This window comes from Pongo pygmaeus, chromosome 11 (assembly GCF_028885625.2).
Source record: "Pongo pygmaeus isolate AG05252 chromosome 11, NHGRI_mPonPyg2-v2.0_pri, whole genome shotgun sequence".
In the NCBI taxonomy this organism is placed as follows: domain Eukaryota; kingdom Metazoa; phylum Chordata; class Mammalia; order Primates; family Hominidae; genus Pongo; species Pongo pygmaeus.
In genome coordinates, this window is record NC_072384.2 from 38,735,181 (window position 1) to 38,756,782 (window position 21,602).

Below are 21,602 nucleotides of genomic sequence, written 5' to 3' on the forward strand. Positions count from 1 at the left end.
TGAAAAAATGAATAAGAAGCAAAAAATTAAATTAAACTTACACAATTTACTAGGATGACATAGTTTTCATATACATCCAATGGATTAGTTTTTTTACAAAGGTTTGTCTACTTTGTGTTTGGAAAATCATGGGAAGAACCTTTTCAGTTTCTGGCTGAAAATCATGACTGAGTCTCTAAAAATATCACAGCTATATTAAGAAGTCACAATAAGAGAGGGAATTTATAGGCTAGTATGTAGAATATATTAAATGTAATTCTATGGCATTCTTATTTTTACCAAAAATCACAAGTGAATATATTCTGAGTCCATGTAGTATCACAAATAACCTTAAGTTGCCATCATTTAACTTAGTGTCCCATATTTGTATTAGAGGCACCAACACGAACATTACCCTCTCTTTCTATATCATTAGTTCTAATTTGTCAAATTTCCCTTTGCGCTTTGATTTCTTGGTGGAGAAAAAAATATGATAAGATGATATTCTGTCCACTGTATAAAAACCTCCTGAATAAAGGCTCAAAATAAGAAATTGAAAGGGAACTGGTTGAGGAAGGCATACAAAGGCTCATATCTTTTCTATATAATTAGCATACCATATACTTAGTTTGTGGAGAGTTGGTTTGTTGGTTTAAAATCATAGTGTCAAAGCATGAACAGCTGTTCTGTTTTGTTTTTCAGAAGCCTGGGGGTCTCTTTTATATTTCCCTCTCTTATGACTCATGTTAAGTAAATATTTAAGTTATCAAAAGGGTTGTCTAAAATATAACTAGTCTCACCAGGCACCGTGGCTCACGCTTGTAATTGCATCACTTTCGGAGGCTGAGGTGGGAGGATCAGGAGGTCAGGAATTCAAGACCAGCCTGGCCAACATGGTGAAACCCCGTCTCTACTAAAAATACAAAAATTAGCTAGGTATGGTAGTGTGGACCTGTAACTCCAGCTACTCAGGAGGCTGAGGCAAGAGAATTGCTTGAACCCAGGAGGTGGTGGTTGCAGTGAGCCGAGATTGCACCACTGCACTCCAGCCTGGGTGACAGAGCAATACTCGCCATCTTGGGGGGAAAAAAAGGAAAAAGAAAAAAATATATATGTATATATAGTGATATCTACACATCCATGTCACCAACTTTCCACATAGAGTTAGTGATCTTTTTGAAAGTTAAATTTCACATTGCAGATGTTCTGTGTGTGATCCTTCAATGTGTTTTCTCCTGCTCTTAGGGTCAAGTCCAAAATTTGTTACATAATTTATAAGCCCAAAAGAATATCAGCCCAAAATTCAACTTCATGTACTCCTTGCACTGTTCACAGTGATACCTGGGTAAACTGCTGTGGTCATTGATTAGAAGATGGAACTATTACCAGAAGAATATTGGATGTGGAAATAGGTATGCTGGAACAAAAAGAGCATGAATGGTTACAAAGCCCAGGTGGTAGTTATAGGTCACATCAGTTTACATATATGTATTTTACTGACATGAACCCAGTTCCTATAACTTTGCCTGGCAAAAAGAGTTGGAAAGAAGGAAGCTTCTACAAAAAGAATTGAAGATGCTTCCCTGAATTTTACGGTAACAAATGGAAATGAAGCATGATTCAATACAACATGTGGTTGGTAGTTCTTACCCTGGCTAGTTCTTGGTAATAGAGATTGGTTCTGTGCTCTGCCCCTCTCTGTGAGTTCCCTTGGGTAGTCATTCCAGATCAACATGCTCATTTATAATGCTGTGGATAATAATGCTTGCTTTCACCAAGCCCTTGTAGAAGACGAATGTTTACTGTGTGTTTAAGATTAGAAGGTAAAAGGTGGTGTGCAATCAGAAATGGTGTGTTGAAAGATTATTAATGATGCTTAAAGCTAAGAGGAGAGGGATAGGCAATTCTCTTTAGGGCTCAATAGCGTTTAATGCCAGGCAGGAACACCCTTATTTTTAGATATACATTTCCCTGTTCATTGAAGACAGGATTCATAAGGAAAAACAATATTTTGACATGTAATAGGATTACAATTTTTTAGAAATTAGGTTAAAATCGTCAAGAAAAAGAAACATCTGAATAAAGGTCAGATGCAGAGGCTCACACCTATGATCCAAGCAATTTGGGAGGCTGAGGCGGGAGGATCTCTTGAGCCCAGGGGTTCAAGACCAGCCTGGGCAATATGGCAGAACCCCATCTCTACAAAAATATATAAAAAGCAGCCAGGGATGTTGGTGCATGCCTGTAGTACCAACTACTGGGGAGGCTGAAATAAGAGAATTGATTGAATCTGGGCTGCAGTGAGCTCTGAGGCACTGTACTCCAGCCTGGACCACACAGTGAGACCCTGTCTCAAAAAAAAAAAAAGAAAGAAAGAAACATATTCATTGAGCAATAAAAAGTTGTCTGTGTGATCATTAAAAAAGTATTTTAGTTAAAATATGCATAACACATTTGAGTTATAAATAAATTATGTATATATGTTATACACACACATAAATTTACTTATTTCCATAAGAAAGAAGTATGCCAATTAGGTAACGTTACCTTTTTTCCCCATCCCCTGTTTTCCTAAATCATTTTTGTACAGATTCTTGGCTAATCAGTGTCCCTAAATCATTCTTATTGAATCTAAGTGGAATTATAACTATGTAATTCCATGTAGCTTCACCTGTTTCAACCCTAGTTCATATTGCTGCACTGAGAGAACCAAGTCTGGCAAAAATCAGGGCTCACACTCTGGCTGCCATGTAAGAAGGCTCAGGATTTCAGACATCCAGGATGCTGCTATTTAAAATGCTCACTTTGGTATCTTCAGGGCTTTGGAGGACTGTACTTGTCCAGCCTTCAGAGAACAGAATAGACTTAATCGCAATCTAAGAGAGAAGCAACAGATCTGCCTTATTCCAAAGCTCTCAAACACAGATGATCAATTTTACACATTCCTATGAAACCCTGGAACCCCATTCTCTTTGCTTCTCTTTTTCACTGTCCACGTTCCCACCCATATCTTGCTCTGGTTAGTCACAATCAGAATCTTCACAACCACAATCAGAATCTTCTCACAGCCCTACCTGCATCACCTGCTTGTCTCTGCCATTACAATATAAGGTATGGTTTGATTTTCTTATGTACTGTGTTTGGTGCCCATGCAATCCTTCATGAGTACCAGCTGATTTTCTTCTGTGTGTGTATAAACGATATCATGTTTTTTAATTCAAATAATAAAAAGATATATAATCAGCACTGTATCTTTGAGTCACAAGGTTTAACATAGACTTATCTGAATTATTCTACATCCTTGTGACTTGGGAGGGGGACATGTTTATTACTTTTTCTTTTACAGCTTGAAAGTATTATTTTCAAGTGTTCATTTTGTCCTGTGCAGCAATCTCTAATTCACTCCATACCCAAAGTTGACTAGAATAGTTTAATCTATCATGATTAATATCAAGGATTCTATAATTAAAACACCTCATTTTGATGGGTGGTTTCCTCACTTCCTATCTGTGACACTGGGCAAGTTACTTAACCTCTCTAAGCTTATCTGAGCCTATTTTATAGCATGCACCAAAAAGCTATTACATTATGGCCATTGTTTTTACTCTAGCTCAGCATAGCTCTGAAGACTGTTAAACATTTCACTTTTTATAACACCGTTTCTTAGACTTTATTTGAATATAAATAGTTTATACCTTCATTAGAAACATTGTTAGGTCACTTTATCAGTCTGCTTGGGCTGCCATTAAAAACGTACCATAGACTAGGTGGATTAAACAACAGAACTTTATTTCCTTACAGTTCTGGAGGCTGGAAGTCCAAGATTAGGATGTCAGCAGGATTGATTTATTCTCATGCCTCCCTCCTTAGCATGTAAAGACTGTCTTTTTGTGGTGTCTTCATGTGGTCTTTCCTGTGTGTGTCTGTGCCTTAATCTGCTCTTGTTATATGAAGACCAGCCATATTAGAATAAGGCCGGTTCTAATTACCACATTTAATTGTAAATTACCTCTTTTAGGGCCCTGTCTCCAAATACAGTCATATTCTGAGGTATTGGGGGTTAGGACTTCAACATATGAATTTTAGGGGGACACAATTTAGCCCAAAACAATCAGTATCTCTGAAATGTCTAAATTCTGGAATTTAAGATTTTTTTTTCATTGAACAGAAACAAAATAAAACTAAACATCAATGACAAAGAGAGGCAGAGAGAATAACTACTAATGTAAATGTAATTTTTTTTCTGCATTGGCTTCCCTTTTCTCTTCTTTTCAGTGAAGTCAATGAAGCCGTTGCCGTACATTTACTTTTATTATACCACAGAAAACCTTCCCTTTGAAGCCCAGAGCTTATATCAAGGCTAGTTTAACTTGAATATGACTAATTTACCATGTCTCTTAACAGTAGCTTTTACAATCTGGCACCTGACCCAGAACCTATTTCCGGAAGATTTTAACCTATGTGTAAACAGCACATAACAGACACTTTCTCTAAGGCCTATGAAGGAATATATAAATTGTTCTATATTAATAACGATGATGATAATAGCAAATCCTTCTATAGTGCTTTCTACATGCCAGTCACTATTCTAAGCACTTCACAGGTATTTGCTCTTTATTCCTTTTGTGGGCTTTAAAGTTCCTATTGTTGAGAAATGCAACATTAATTTTTGTACTGTCAAGAGATTCCAGGAAGAGAAATTTTAAAATGCTGTGGCTTTTGCTGAATATATGACCAACCTCCTATCAACTTAAGAATATCTTGAGGAAAAATGTGAGGTTTTATAATTTATTCATGAGTTTTTAGTCATTTTTAATTGGAGACAATGAAGCAGTTATACCAAATGAAAGGCCTACAAATTAAATTTACATTTTTCTAGACATTATACTAATATATGCTTATCAAGTGCTAAACTTTTTATATTGTCTGCAGTAAAATGCTTAGAGAGAGGAGGGTGATAGTGCTAAAATTGGTTGAAAATCTGACACATATTAGACATTGAGGTAATAGACTTGTCCAAGGTCACAGAACTAAAACATGGTGGAGCTCCCTAATTCCATGCTACAATTTTAAGCTATTGATAATATCCCGCAAGTTGTTTTATTACATATAAATCCAAGCGGAGACATTTAGAGAAACTGATTAAAAGAGAAACGGTTGAGCTTAATCAAACAGTACTGTTGAAGGGCTGTTTTATTTTATTTGCAGAATATTTTATGTTAGCCACTATCCTGTTATAAGGACTTGTTCATTGTGAGTGTGCGGTACTATAATAATTGGTTATAAAGAAGAATGTAGAATAGCAGGTGTACAATAGAAATTGCTCTTTGTAGTTTAAATACACTTCTAAGAGCTACCATATATTTCATTCTTATTCCGTGATAGGTACAAGGATAGAACTTTACTTACTTAGACTTCTTAAATCTTATGCAAATAAATACTTTTAAAACCAATTTTCAGGCTGGACGCAGTGGCTCACGCCTGTAATCCCAGCACTTTGGGAGACCTAGGTGTGAGGATCATCTGAGGTCAGGTGTTCAAGACCAGCCTGGCCAACATGGTAAAACCTTATCTCTACTAAAAATACAAAAATTAGCTGGGTGTGTTGGCATGCACCTGTAATCCCAGCTACTTGGGAGGCTGAGGCAGAAGAATTGCTTGAACCTGGGAGGCATAGGTTGCAGTGAGCCAAGATTGTGCCACTGCACTCCAGCCTGCACAACTGAGTGAGACTCTCACTCAAAAACAGAAACAAAAACCAAAGCAAACAAGCAAAAAACAATTTTCTATGTCTATGTTGGATAAATTTAAATTTATTTACTTTCATATCAAAACAAACACCTTAATTCGGGACTAATGTAATAGTTTGTAATTGATTTTAACCTCCTCCAAAAGATACTATAAGAATAACTCATATATTAATCACCCTAAAATATAAAATGTGGTGTCATTTTCCAGTTTTTAAGATTTCATAGTCCTAGGAATTCGAGTCCAGGCAGCACTGAATCCCTCTTAACCTTATCCACTTATCTTTCATGCCTTGGGGCCCACTGTTTCACTTGGTTTCAAAAAAATAACCTGGCTCAGCATATTATTGTAGATTCCCTAGAGAAATCCATCTGCTCTTTCCTCTCTTTTTTCTCACATGATTGTCTTGCCTCACAGACCCTTCCATCATCTTCCAAGTGAGGAAACCTATTGAGGTATCAAGGGCCAACTTCAATGAAAACTTCCCTGACTTCCTCTGAATGGATTTGAGCTCCTCTTCTAAATTCCTCTAGCTCTTAGTTGTTATATGCTAATAATATTGATCACATACTAAAGCATCTCATTACATTTCAGTGCAGAAATTATCCTGCTTATTATCATATAGATCTTATCATATAGATCTATAGATCATTAAGTACTGTGTCTGTCACACAAAGGCAATTTTTGATAAATATTTCTGGGGAAAAGGCAATCAGGAAATGGGAAGTAATAAAAGAATGCCATTTGGTGCTCTGTCCTTCCTCTTATTTCTAAAATAAAATACATAAAAATTTGGTTTTTGCTAACATAACCATCTGAAGTGATATGACAGGCCTTTGGCTAACTATCTAATGATATACTAGCAATTCACAAAAATTTGGGGAAAATGAACATATATTCACTAATTCACAAGTAGTCACACATGCTAGATTCGAAGACGAAGAATTGAGTAAAAAATGGACCCTATTTTAATTATGTTACAGCCTACTGGTAAATAAATAATCCCAGTATGGAGTGGTAAATCCCATAATAAATATCTACAGAGAGGTCTCTGGAAGCATAGGGAAGGACTGTCTGGGTTTGACAGGGGATATTAGAAAAAGTTTCAAAGAACACATGACATTTGTTCAAAATCTTGAAGGATGGAGATGAGTTTGCCAAGCAGAAAAGAATAAAATATTATTTTATCACTTGAGAAAGGGCCTGCCCATAGTTGGTAAACGCAGGATGTGATATTTGGAGAGAGAGGATATTATGGAGTGAGAAAGGAAGGGAGTAGCCATGTTGAGGAGGAATCAGAGAGCCATACTAACAAGTTTAACTTTTATTGCATGCAAGATGGAGAGCCATTAAAAGGTTTTAGGCAGGAAAGTGATGTGATCAGATTTACAGTATGCTGAAGAATAAATTAAGGTGATGAGCCAAAATCAGAGGCAGGGAGGTTAGGGGACTGCAGCAAAGCTTAAGGGAAAGGCAGTAGTAATAGGATGTGCAGGAAAAAGTAATGCAGATTGCAGAAACTTAAAATGGGTGAAAGAAAGAGAGAGAGGCAAAAGATTGATGGTGGCTTATAGTTTTTGATAAATAATAATGCCAAAAATCCAGATTTGGATTAAGAGGGAGATCTAGTGTGAGGAAGAAAGAAAATCAGTTAGCATTGCTGGTTTTTATCTGATTCTGTAAAATCAACAACTGTCCAGTAAGTAGTTATAAATATTTATCTGGCATGAGTTGAGACTCAGCTAAAGATATATATTCCAAAACCAATAGTTTAAGCGTGGAGGTAAAATCCTCCATGCATAGAGGCATATGAAATTGGCTATGGACATTTCTGAGAGAGAAAAGGTCTAAGTATAGAGTCCACAAAGAAGACTAAAAGGAAGGTTTTGAACTCAGATGAAAACTAAGGAAAAAATATTGTCATGAGAAAAAGACTGAAGACAGTTTTAAAGAGAATGTGCTATGGTTTGGATGTGGATTGCCCTCATCAAAATTCATATTGAAATTTGATTCCCAAAATGTCAGTGTTAGGAGGCAGGACCTAATGGGAGGTATTTGGTTCTTGTAGGTGGATCCCTCATGAATAGATTAATGCTGTCTCCCAGGAGTGAGTTCTTTCTTTCAAGGGAATGGATTAGTTTCCACAAGAGCAGGTTGTTAAGAAGAGTTTGCTTCATCTGTTTCTCTCTCTTGCTTTCTCTCTTTTCTTGCAATCTCTGCACATGCCTGCCCCTCTTCTGTTATCTTCCATGAGTGGAATCAGCCTGAGGACCTCAACAGATGCACCTGCCCAATCTTAAACTTTCCAGCAATCTGAATTGTGAGCCAAATATTTTTTTTAATAAATTATCCACCTTCAAGTATTATAGCAACAAAAAAAAGGTAAGCAACAAAAAATCAAGTGAGACAAAAAGTCTCCAGAGTTCTTGATACCGTGAAAGATACAAAGGAAGAATTAGGAAGATACAAAGGGAAGACAAGGGCTTCAAGGACAATTTTATAGGTGATATATACATCTAGACTCTCAACTGTGATTATAATTTTATGGGTATATGCATATGCTCAAACTAATCTAATTGTATACATACATTTAGTTTTATATGTTTAATATGTGAAGTTCTGAATATCAATCATACATTGATAAAGCTGCTTAAAAAATAAAAATCAAAAATAGAAGCATGCAACAAGTCAACTGGCACTTAGATAGTGTAATTCTGTGTGTCACTTAATCTTTATCACTTATTTTAAATTTAAAGTCATATTGTTGTCTGTATCTAGACCAAGAACTTTTCATAAGACGAGATGTACTATTACATCTTGTATATATAAATGTATATATAAAAATTCAGCAAAGAACATTTATCATGTGTCTATTTCCTATAGACTTCTGGACATTTGGAGATATTTTAGAAAAAATATAATAGTCACAAACTCTATTCAAAAGAAGTTATTATTCATTAAAGAAACTCTCCTATTTTTTCCATGTGGCATGGTAATTTAGTTTGTATCAAGAAACTCTGATATAGGGTCCATTTACTTCATCAAGCATCTAACTAGCATCTAAAAATGGATGCTTTCTGTCCTTCACACAATCAAACTTATCTGTGGCAACCGTCAATCTTTCTAAGGTGGCTCCCAGGAGACTACAAATTGTCACACAAAGCAGAGCCCCAGAAGTCTTTGTGTGCTACTAACTGATCAGATTATGTTATTTATTCCTGTCATTCTCCATTTCTTTCACTGCTACTGACCATATAATAGGCTGCCAGACAGCTCTGCATTTATCACCCCTCCATCTATAAGAAAAAAGGATCATAATTTAGAGTAACTCATGTAACTGCTACTATGAATGTCACAGGGGTTTGCTTGACTCCGTTTTACTGATTCCAACATTCATATTGGTCTGAACCACGCCTCTATTCCTAGGAACTTTTCAGTGTATGTGCAGGATCTTCATATTTTCTTATGCAACACAAGCCAAGTCTCCACAATGTACATGAAAAATTATATCTCTATTGTTGTTATTTTTTGTGTTTACCTCAGTGAACTATATAAATTTTTTTCATTAGAAGATAATTTTCTATTTTTTTAAGCTGAAGAAACTTCAAACTACAACTTGTGAAATGTTATTACTTCAGTGAAACTCATTTATTCTTATTATTCCACATTATTTTTTTTTGAGATGGAGTCTAGCTCTGGCACCAGGCTGGAGTGCAGTGGCATGATCTCGGCTCACTGCAAACTCCACCTCCTGGGTTCAAGTGATTCTCCTGCCTCAGCCTCACGAGTAGCTGGGATTACAGGTGCGCACCACCACACCTAGCTAATTTTTGTATTATTAGTAGAGATGGGGTTTCACCATGTTGTCCAGGATGGTCTCAATCTCTTGACATCGTGACCCACCTGCCTCATCCTCCAAAAGTGCTGGGATTATAGGCATGAGCCACGAGCCCAGCTGACATTATTTTTTATATCGTAATTGCTCTCCAGAGCTTTATACAAGGTATGTATAATTACCCACTATGTATACTTCTCCTGTTATAATTTTTATGGCCAACGTGATCAACATGTGCAAATTGCATGTACCAGTCTGATTCCTTAACTGCGATAACTGGATTCTCCATATAATTAATTACAGGTAGCAATGACATTTTGAGCACCTTATATGGGTGCTGGAGAGCTTTGTTTTGTTTTAGTTTTGTTTTCTAAATATGAAATAGCATTAAGAAAGTCTAAGTTCTTGGAGCCACACCAGATTATAGGGGTGCCTTTCAACAGTAAATAGCAATTTTCATTGTCACACCAACCACCTCAGGACAAGGAAATCCCCAGAGGAGATTCAATGTTTTTAACTTTACAAGCCAAGAAATTAAACATCTCTTTATTACTAAGTAATGTTCATTGGTGTTGGATTAGAATGTGATACAGTTTGAGTAGTATATACACTCTGGGGTATCATGAACAGTGACTGCCCAACTGCAAAAAAAAAAAAAGAAAAAAAGAAAAAAGAAAAAAAAGGAGTTTAATCCATTCTACATGATCAGGTGATCAGGAATCAGACTCTGCATCTTAAAGCCAAAATATGCCTTCCAAATATGTGCATGTGCGTGTGTGTGCGTGTGCATGTGGGTGAGTGACTGAGTGTGTGAGCCACTTTTGAGCAAAGTGGCGGACTGGATGGTTGATCTACTTATCCACTTATAGCCACATTAATTATGCTTCAACCTCTTGTTTTGTTCATGTGTGCCAGGAAATGCAACGAGTCAATGTACTTACTGAGATTGCAGAAGAGACTGAACATTGTTCTAGGCTCTGAAGAGAAAGATGAAAAAGAAGAAAGGTGTGATTTACCTTGATAAAGAATGGTGACAATTTTATAGGGTTTTTGTGAAAAATTAAATGGCAGAATACATGTACAGCACTAATATCATGCCTACCAAATACCAGGCAGTTGATAATGACAGGAGCTGGTGTTATTAAGGAAAATGACATCGTAGAGGAGATAGACACAGATGTTGGTGTTTGCATACCAACCAAAAATAATATGCAGCTTGATACTGTGAAAACAGGCATGTAATATAGTTAGGAAATGGCATAGAAAAAGACCAACCACATGTATACATTGAGAATTCTTGATTTTTGTTGAGGGTACTGTGACAAATGTGAAAGATACTCATTTAATTAATTTTTAACTTGGAATTCAGAGTGCAATTTTGGCTAGGCTCATTTCTTAAAGTAATGGGAAAATACACACCCAGCTTGTAATGCCCTTTTGCCTCATTACTCATGTATCTTTATCCGTCTGGTAAATGTCAGACAGTAAAATAAAAAATACAGTTTGTTTGGTGTGTAAGATACAGCCAGGCATGATTCTGTGTGTCTGAGGGAGGCACTGCTGTTCTTCAGTTCGCTCTGTCCCCTTTTCACTCATTTTCAACAGGTGCAATTCCCAGTGCAGGTAATATTGGCTGTCCTTGTCTGAGGGTGGTCATGCAATCCCTTGACAGAAGTGAGATTAAGGAATATTTGACCTGCATGCCAGGAAACTGATGGTATTTCTGTCGACATACTCATCTTTTATGGGAGAACTTCAATTCCCCAATCAATGACTGTTCTTGTCTTATGCTTTTCATAACAAGAAAGGTTAGCAGAAAACGAGAGACCTGTGAGAGTTAGTCATTTTCACAGAATTCCTGTGATACAGTGGGTATAATAAAAGCAGATACAGATGCAATACTAATTGTTGTTTTCTGCATTTCAACAAAGATTGAATTACAGCATCCAGACAATGATAAATTACTTGGTTTCATCTTTAAATGTTTCTGTCTTTTGAAAGACTGAGATTTCTGGTTCTGTTTTTCAGAGCATACTTGAAAGGTGATTATTAAAGCTGCAGGCATTGCTAGATATTAGTAGTCTACTCAACTACTAGTCTGCAGATGTCCTTAGTATTATCCTACACAAAAATGAGATCAGTGAGCAATAGTAATTCTCTGGCTTAGAATTTGCAACATAGAGGCGACTTCTATACTTATTATTTTTGCCCAAATGAAACAAGTGGCCAAATAATTCATTGCAGTGTCTCTGGTCTTTTTCTTTCTACAGTACTCCTGAGTATGTGACTACAGCTAGCACTGAGGCAAGTACAAACTCTAGGCATGAGGCTTTTGGTCTCACTCATAGCGAATTTGAGCACTGGCTTTTTTGTTGGGCTTCCATTCTTCTCTCAGCACAAGAATACCAACGTTCATGACCCAGGAAGGACCAACTTGTACTTGACAGAGCTAAGGTAAGGATACGTTTAGTCAATATAGTTCTCATATCTGCCAAATCAGTTAAAGTGTGTTCTGCAGATGAAACAACCAATCCATTGTCTTTTGTACTTGTCTACCATGAAAACTTTTGTCATGTCAGTTAATTATCTTGCACAGCATGCTGTGGCCCTGATGACATACTGGACCCAGACACTACTCAATATGTGAAGCAGTGACATATAATGCAATTGATTAAGAAGTATCTATATTGTGCTTAGCTTCTTGCCAGACACTAGGAGGGTATGAGAAATATAAGACATGAATCTTGCCCCCAAAAAGTTTTTAATTTCATTAAGAACTCTGACCCTAATGAAGGAACTACAGACAATCCAGACTGCATTTTAAAAATGTGGTTCACACACTAGAGTTACACTGGATTAAAGTACTTTCAGAGTTGAAGGAATGAACAAATAATAGTCCATTGGGATAAAGTAATGATGTGAACAGATGAGCGCAGAAAATGAAGATTTGAAAGAATAAATAAGTACATCTTGTTAGCAAAGATAGGGACCAATTATAGTGGTCTCTGAATGCTCTCCTGGGTCTTAGATTTAATACAGCACATAATCTGAGCCTGTGAAGACTTCTGAGCCAGAAAGTACAGTGTTCAGATTGGTGTGTAGTGGCCTTGAATATAGAGTATATTGTTGAAATGAGGAAAACTTCACTCCAGTTTATGTTTGAAATCAGATAAATCAGGTTTGACCTCTACCTACAAAAGGTAGCAATAAGTACTATCTCAGTCACAGTGATACTGAGGGAAAGGGTGCTTCGGACTCCCCTTGATTCACATAAAAATTTCTGAGTGGAGAGAACGGTTCTAGTCTTTAGTCCATGATGGTGATTCCCTACTCACTCTTATTCAAGTTTGTGTGGTCCTTTTAAAGTAGCCTGCTACATTCCTGTTCTTCGATGACATGCTCTTTCTCCATGGCTCCAACACCATGGCCTTTTTGTGTTCTGTCACCTTGGTGAAGATCTGTATTCTGTTATGGATCCTTTTGCCATTTGGGGCACTGTGTGGGAGGGGAGAACAGTTCAATTCACTCTAGAAAACTGTCAACACTGATCCCTCCATCACCTTGCTAAACGATGTCTCCGCTATAGAGCCAGCTCTGCTTTCTTCACCCTAAGTATTGTCATTCCCCCATTAGCTTATTTCTTGCAGAAGTTTGGATATGGAGCAGTATTTCCTGGATTTCTCCACATTTCTGCCTATGGCCTTGCTTCACAGCAATCATTGCTAACCTAACAGCCCAGGATTGGAACAAAAGACTTTTAGGGCTGAACATAAAAACTACCTTCAATTAATACCCATTTTCAGTATCAAGCAGAATAGTGTAAAATTAACATCTCAATAATTACTCAGTCACAGGTGTTTAAGTGAGTTAATTCTTGTCAGCAGGATGCCCTGGATGAGGGGCTAGCAGGAAAGAAGAAAAGGAGTTTTAAAGACTGTGTCATATCCGTATCCACAGGTGTCTGCTGAGACACCCGTCTAGGATGATGAGAAAGTGACTCTCTGAAACATAAATTGACGAGCTACAGTAATAGAAAGAGAGGGCCATATTGCAAGGCTGTAAAAGGTGTGGTCAAACTTTTCATCTTCTACATTAGATAATAAATATCCTTATTAGGAGATCTCATATAAAAAAGAGTTTGACATCCAATCTCCTTGTTATTTCACTTTCCTACTCTCCCCACAGCGATTCCTGCTGTGAGATTGTCAAACAAACATTCAAGACCTAGTGATGCACTTGTAGCCTGGAGCAGTAGAGAACAGTTTCTAACAATCTTTGCAGCTTCCATATGGGAGTTGCAACGATTAGTTTTTTTTTTCCTCCGACAAGCTGTATTTAGCATAGAAAAAAAAGTGGCACTGTGTTGAAATAGCTGAGAGGAGACAACTTGGGTAACAGGGAGAATGACATTAGGTTCGGGAGATGCAAGGAATGGAGATAATGTAAAAAATTGTAAGTATAACCAGCGTCAGTTGAGTTCAGATGTGGGGATGGGAGGAATCAGGAAGTTACTAACCACATGATTGCAGAAAATAATCATAAGAAGTTCGGAATAGATACCTGGAAGGGTGTAAAGCGAACAAGAAAATATGGTTTTTCTACTTACCAAAATGTCTTGAATAGAATTATAAAATATACTTTTTGTTTTTGAGATGGGGTCTTGCCCTGTTGCCCGGGCTGGAGTGCAGTGGTGTGATCACAGCTTACTGCAGCATTGAACTCCTGGGCTCAAGTGATCCTCCCACCTCAGCTTCTCGAGTAGCTGGGACTACAGTCTCATGCCACCACACCTGGATAATTTTGTATTTTTAAAATTTTTGTAGATACAGGGTCTAGCTATGTTTCCCAGGCTGGTCTCGAACTTCTGTGCTCAAGCCATCCTCCTACCTTGGCCTCTCAAAGTGCTGGGATTACAGGTGTGAACCATCATGACTAGCCTAAATATACTTTATTTTTACCCGAGACCTACAAATGATAACTAATGAAAAATTAAACCATGATATAGAAACATAATATTTACTCTTTAATTAAGCTAATATACTTTAAATTCATACTATGTTTGTAAATGAGTCTTAATATACACCTGTGATAGTTATTATTTTCCTTTCTGTGGATAGCACTCAGCAGAAAGATAAACCTGGAAAGTGCTACCATGAGTATTCTGAAGCATCGCTCTACTGAGAGCCAGATTGGGAAAGTGGAGTATTCCAAGGGGAGATAGCCATTAGCACTCTTCACAAACATTCTAATTCTCCTTTTTCTGAGCTCATGTAGTGTTGTACTTCCCCACCCACTTTGAAGTTAGCTGTGGCCTTACTTTGACCAACAAAATATGAGCAGAAGTGCTAGAAGTTGCCTGCATCTCCCTCCAAGAAGCAGCATTTAATTGGCCCTGTGAGGCAATGTAGTGCTCTGTTCTCCCTACCCAGGTGATGGAAGTCTGTGTTAAGATGAAGCCTATGTCAACCTGGGTCTACAATGAGCAGAGGCCCATTGGCCCATACTGGATATATAATTAGAGTGAGAAGTAAATATTTTGTTTTTAGACAAGGTAAGATTTGGGGGTTATACTGCAGCATGAAATACTCCATCTTGATTTTCATAGGTGGTCTGCAAAATTTGCCTTCACGTTTGGCAGACCCAAAATCTATTTTTTGAAGAGGTAGAAATTTGAAATTGGAGCAAAATGAAAATGATATCAAAGCAAGGCAGGTCCAGAGTGTGTGGAGCAGTTCCAAGACAGCATCCTTGAAAGACCCAAACATCCCAATATGAACTCTCAGAGAAACAGAAGAGATTTACCAAATATTTTGGCTCACTTTTAATGTTAAAAGCATCAGTATTTGTGTTAGGCTTCAAATATATACATCATTTATGCTTCATGTATTATCTGCAAGTTAGACGCATTTCAGAGAAAAAAATAAGAACTTACTTTAACATTCTATTGGCCACACGACTTTTCTGAGAAGATTACATTGATTTGGGTATGGCATCAAGATGGTGAGACATACTGAGAAAGTATCTAGATGTTACTGAGTTTATCATCCCTCATAGAATCAAACAGAAAACTGAATTCTTATGTAACTTCTTTCAATTTTTTAATGAACTTTACTCTATGCAGTGAGAATTGTACTAAGAAAATTAGAAATATATTTCTCCCGGAATTGTGAGTCTCTGACTCTTTCATAAAACCCAAAATATATCAAGAGTAAGGTGACACTTTCTTGATCTTGGAACTTCAGAATGGGAAATTGAGATGCTTACAATTTAGATTGAATTGAATTTCAGAACGAAGTGAACTTCCTTTGGATGAACAATTCTCATTTAAAATGTTAAGCAGCCAATAAACATTCAAAGGCAAGGAAGTTCTCACAGATTCGGTATTGCAATAGCTCTGCTATTTAAAGTAGAAACAAATCTCCATGAATAATGTTTGAAAGACTGAGAGGACAATCTCTAAACATGAAACCACACAGCTATTGTTTTAGATTTGAGATTCCTTAGAAATACTGAACAAATAGATGCCAGTCTCTGTGCCTAGTGAGTGGGGTCCAGCAAGACACGATATTTGACTTACGTTTATAATACCTAAAGCACTGGTGAACTAAAGAAAGTTCCACGAAACAGAATATATCCAGTGTTCCTGGAAAAAAAAATACCAACACGAAATCAAAACTAATACCAAATAAAAGCAAAACCATCCCAAGACAATCTTACTCGTTCTTTGAATAAGTTTAGGACTTGACTATTCAATTAAAATATCTGATCCAGGTTTCTTATGGCTCACTGCTACATTGCTTAGTTCCAAGCATATCTTATAGGAAGAGGCAGATGGATTATATATTTTTTAAATATGTGTAATGAACATGTAAAGGATGATGTTAAGACTAAAGAATGTCATGTATGTGTGGAGTGAGTGTACACTGGTGATTTTGGTCTTGGCTCATGGATTACATTTTTTATAGCTTAATAGGTAAGCATATTTGGACTAACAAAAGAAGATGCTTTAGTTTTATAGTAATTGATGTGCCATCTTTGGCTTTCTTTCCTGAGGGCCAGGGCCTGCATAGGACGACTGCACAGTGCAACTTGCGCACATATATCACAGCCTGCCACCTGTTATTTAATAGCTAGCACTGCTGACTCAATAACAGTAAGATTCTGTAAAATTGTTCCCTCCAGCCCTGGGTGTTCCCCATAGAGGTAATTGTCTAGAAAATAAATTTCCTGGACAAAGAACAAGAAGTTACAGACCTAGGAACATCTTTTAATGTCTCAGAAGTTAACTTTCAACTATGCTGATGTGTCTGGTTCCTCATTCTTTAGAGTTACTGTAAATTTTCAACATACATAAGTGGATTTACGTAATTTGTTTTCAATTAAAGGACTCTGAAATACCCACCGAGCATCTATAATGATTGCAGAGGCTACTATTACTTAGACTTTCATTTTTGTTTTCCTTTCCAGCAGGTTTGTCAGCATCCAAGTAATATATCAGATACAAGAAAAAAAAACACCATTGCAAAACCAATTTGCTAAGGGGCTTGTAAAATTCAGCTTTAAAAAGTTACTGAGGCATCAAAGTAAAGGACCAAAGAGCCAGATATTTTGATCAGTTTCTCAAGGTCAAACACATTACTAATTCATCAAATATTTCTTTCTGCTAAAGTTATTTGAAAAGCAAACAACCTGTTCTGTGCAGATGTTGCACTTAATAACCCTAATGCTTTAAGAAAAAAGGCAGTGAGAGAACAAACGGAATTTTCTACTGCTGTAAGGAATACCTTCCTTGGTTTGCAAAACACTTGCATCATTAATAAATATGTTGAATGCTTTTAATAATAAGACCTGAGAAATTTTGATTGTTGTAGTTTTAGCTGCTTATCTCTAATGTCAGTTATATGTGCTAACTTAGAGGACAAACCATTACAAATTAATTACAATTATAGACTCAATTGAACCCTCTTTCTGTCTAAGATATCCTGATTGTCTTTGTCTCGGAAATATAAGTTACCCAATGTATGCCTTTGTATAGATGAGTCCTGACTGATCTGGCCTCTAAAGTGGAAAAATAACTCAGCAATGAAGTCTGGACACCTATTACTACTTTTGCAGTAACAAGTTTCTCGGATCCTGGCCATGGGACTTCTCCACTTTGGCCTTACAAAACGTGGCCTTAGGAATTCAGGATGCAAACATCTCATTTGGTTCTAAAGTTTATCTTTTTCTCTTTAAATTTATTTAGAAATATTGTAAAACAGTTTTACACTCTACATGTAATAGAAAAACTGTTGTAGGTATTCTGCTTAAGAAATGACTTCCAAAAGGAAGTTAGCATAAATTATTGGGTAGATGACACCATTTTGCATGCCAAAATCGAAGGAGGCCTTAACTTGGGAAACAAACATCATGATCTGAGACAACAGTGGGCCACAAGTATTAATCTTCTGCAGCTTAATCTACTCGTATATTGATGTGGGCTTGCTCTACCACCAACCTACATAGACGAATTCCAGTTGTCTAATCAACAGGTTGAAAATATGCATGAGAATAAAGGGTAAGTATAGAAGCTTAAGGAAAGAAGAAGGAAAAAAAGGAGGAGAAGGAAGAACTAGCAGAAATAGCAGTAAAAGTAGTAGCAGTGGTGGTGGTGGTGGTGGTGGTGGTGATGGTGGTGTGAATGATCCCTCCTGATGTCTAGAAAGTATGAAAGTTACAAGCTATAGTAGAGCTCTTGTATCCCTAGTAGGAATAAGAGGAGCATTATTGCCTTTCTTATTCTAAGTGTTGTTGCAATCATATGAAGGTGGCACTGGGCTATGCCTGTAAGAACACTTGGCAAGTGAAAGTCACAAGGTCACCCATAAGTCATGACATGCAGTGTAGTTTTAGTGCAAAGTCCAACCCTATAAGAAAATTGAGAGAAACTAATCACTTAATAGGGCTGACTTCACTGAATTTTTTGAATCACAGTATAAGGCAAATGGATAAACTATTCCTCATGTTAGACTACACTAGAGAGTGGACCTTTTACAGTGATGCCCGTGACTAAATGGCAGATGCTTAGCAGATCCTCTCAATACCTTGGCTCTAGCCTAATGCAGTTAAAATCCACTTCTGAATCAGTTTTAGTGAGGTGAATCTATCTGGTACTGTAGTCCCCCTGGAGCAGGTGTCAGGCGAGGATGCCAGCAGGTGGCTAGATGGGCATAGAGACAACAGGACTGGATTTGAAGTCAAGCAGATATTGATATTCAGTCTTCTCAGATTCAAACACCATGGAGCTCCAGTGTAACTGATTCCCTTCTGGTCAGGCTTTCCTTCAGGTAAAATCAAAGGAGGTGCCCAAAACAATTTTCTCACACAATTAGTTTTTGATCATGTATTAGTCTTGACTCTTGCTGCTAATAAAGATACACCCAAGACTGGGTAATTTATAAAGAAAAAGAAGTTTAATGGACTCACAGTTCCACATGGCTGGAGAGGCCTCAAAATCATGGCAGAAGGTGAAGGGGGAGCAAAGGTATATCTTACACAGGCTAGAGTGCATGTGCGGGGGAACTGCCCTTTATAAAATCATCAGATCTCATGAGACTTATTCATTATCATGAGAACAGGAGAAACCCACCCCCATGATTCATTTACCTCCCACTGGGTCCCTCCCATGACATGTGGGGATTATGGGAGCTACCATTCAAGATGAGATTTGGGTGGGGACACAGCTAAACCATATCAGATCACATGTAAAATAATATCATCAATGGTAGAACTGGAAAAAAATGTGCATATACTAAAAATATTGCTGATCATTTCCTTGTGTTATTCACCACTTCCCCCCCAAGAACAAGAAACGTGGACATGCTGATTGGAAGAGCCAGTGGGAGGGTAGGCAGTGCCCAGGGATTAGACACTAAACAAATATCTACCAACTCTGCTATATTAGTTAGGGTTCTCCAGAGGGACAGAACTAATAGGATACATGTGTATGTAATAGGGAGTTTATTAAGCAGAATTGGCTCACGTGATTACAAGGTAAACTCCCATGATAGGCTGTCTGCAAGCTGAGGAAGAAAGAAGCCAGTAGTGGCTCAGTCTAAGTCCAAAACCCTCAAAAGTAGGGAAACCGACAGTGCAGACTTTAGTCTGTGGCTGAAGGCCTGAGAGCCTCCGGCAAACCACTGGTGTAAGTCCAAGAGTCCAAAGGCTTAAGAACCTGGAACCTGATGTCCAAGGGCAGAAGGGACAGATGGAAGCATCCAACACAGGGAAAGACAAAAGCCAGAAGACTCAGCAAGCCAGCTTATCCCACCTTCTTCCTCCTACTTTGTTCTAGCTGCGCTGGCAGCCGATTGAATGGTGCCACCCATATTGAGGGTGGGTTTTCCTCTCCCAGTCCACTGACTCAAATGTTAATTTCCTCTGGCAACACCCTCACAGACACACCCAGAGACAATAGTTTACCACCCACCTATGCATCCTTCAATCCAATCAATTGACACCTAATATTAACCATCACATCTGCCCACTAGAGAAATTGATCCCTCCAAACCATTGCTTCACAAAAACAGATATTTTTTCACTTAAATTCTGTGCAAAAAAAACCCCACAAAAAACAAAAACGAAAACAAAATCTTACTTTAAGCTGCTTTATTAGGTTATTGTCTGGAAATCAGTGCTTGCTTTTGTCTTTGTATGAAAGATCCTCAAGGGCATGGATTATGGATGCATCTTGTTTTGTATATCACCTGTCACCTTGACACATGAAAATAAGGACATACATTTTCAATGATGATAATAATAAAGCCACCTACACCCGGTGTGCAGAAATTTTGACTACATACTTTAAGCAGAATTCAGGGGAGCAGTTTCCAGATTGCTATGCCTGAAGTTTTACTGTGCAAAGGGTAAATATTCACAGGTGCGATGGAATTCAATACAAGGTAAATGATCATAATCCATTCGGCTTCAAATCTCTCTGGGTTTACTGTCTCTGATGAACCTGACAGAATCAAGAATTTGTGTGTATTGCAGACTTAATCTACATTCAGGGTTATCTTTCTTTGTGTCTGGCTAAGGCAGATATCTATTTTCAACAGACTCTGGCCAGCATTCCCCATTATTTCTTATAGCAGATTCCATTTACTGTCAGTGACATTTGGATGTAACATCTAGATAGGGGCTGCGGAAGTGTAATCCACATTATTCTAATGGCAGTCCTGAAATTGCAGAAGAGGAGTGTGATAAGTGTTACATTACGGAGAGGAGAGACAACAAGTACTGTGAGTGACACCGACAGGCATTCAGGCATTCTTCTTCTTAGTGTTCCTTCCCAAAAGGGGCGGTCTTGAGTCTTTTTGGTTTTTTGTTTTGAGATAGGGCCTTGCTCTGTAGCCCAGGCTGGAGTGCAGTGGCACGATCAGAGCTCACTGTAGCCTCAATCTCCTGAGCTCAATAGATCCTGCCTCTGCAGCCTCCCAAGTAGCTGAAACTACAGACACATGCACCACCATGTCCAGCTAATTTTTGTATTTTTTGCAGAAACAGCATTTCGCCATGTCACGCAGGCTGGTCTTCAACTCCTGGACTCAAGCTGTCCACGGGCCTCGGCCTCCCAAAGTGCTAGGATTACAGGCATGAGCCACTATGTCCGGCTTGGAGTTTTTAGTCTCATCAAACAAACTCACCCAAATGTCCCTTGGTGACAAAAAGTTTTCTGAACGATTAAGTAATCTTTGTTTCTCAAGCCTGACAAAATAAAAAGTTTTCTGTCTCTCTCTCTCTCTTTTGCACTGTTTCTCTTTAAGTCTTGTTAGAATACAGAACTGTAGACATTTAGACAGAGCCAGGGTCATTGTCTTGACTGGCCCACTGACCAAATTAGTAATTCTTAAACTAGGGTCCCTAGACCAGCACCACATGCATCTGTGGGCTTGTTAGAAATGCACATCCTTGGACCACTGAATCGGATATTTTGAGGGTGGGCTCAATAATCTGTGTTTTGAGAAGACCCCCAAGTAAACCTGATGCACAGTAATTTTTG

At 37.8% G+C, this 21,602-nt stretch overlaps 1 long non-coding RNA gene across 1 annotated transcript in view; it reads left to right on the forward strand.

Annotated features, from left to right (window-relative positions):
- LOC134737755 (uncharacterized) overlaps window positions 1-21,336 on the forward strand; it is a 152,076-nt gene extending 130,740 nt beyond the window's left edge. Inside the window, exons 5-8 of the long non-coding RNA XR_010122969.1 lie at window positions 7,991-8,109; window positions 10,478-10,567; window positions 11,833-12,016; window positions 21,101-21,336. This is a non-coding gene — a long non-coding RNA (uncharacterized LOC134737755). The remainder of the gene's footprint in view (window positions 1-7,990; window positions 8,110-10,477; window positions 10,568-11,832; window positions 12,017-21,100) is intronic.
- The last annotated feature ends 266 nt before the right edge of the window (window positions 21,337-21,602 follow it).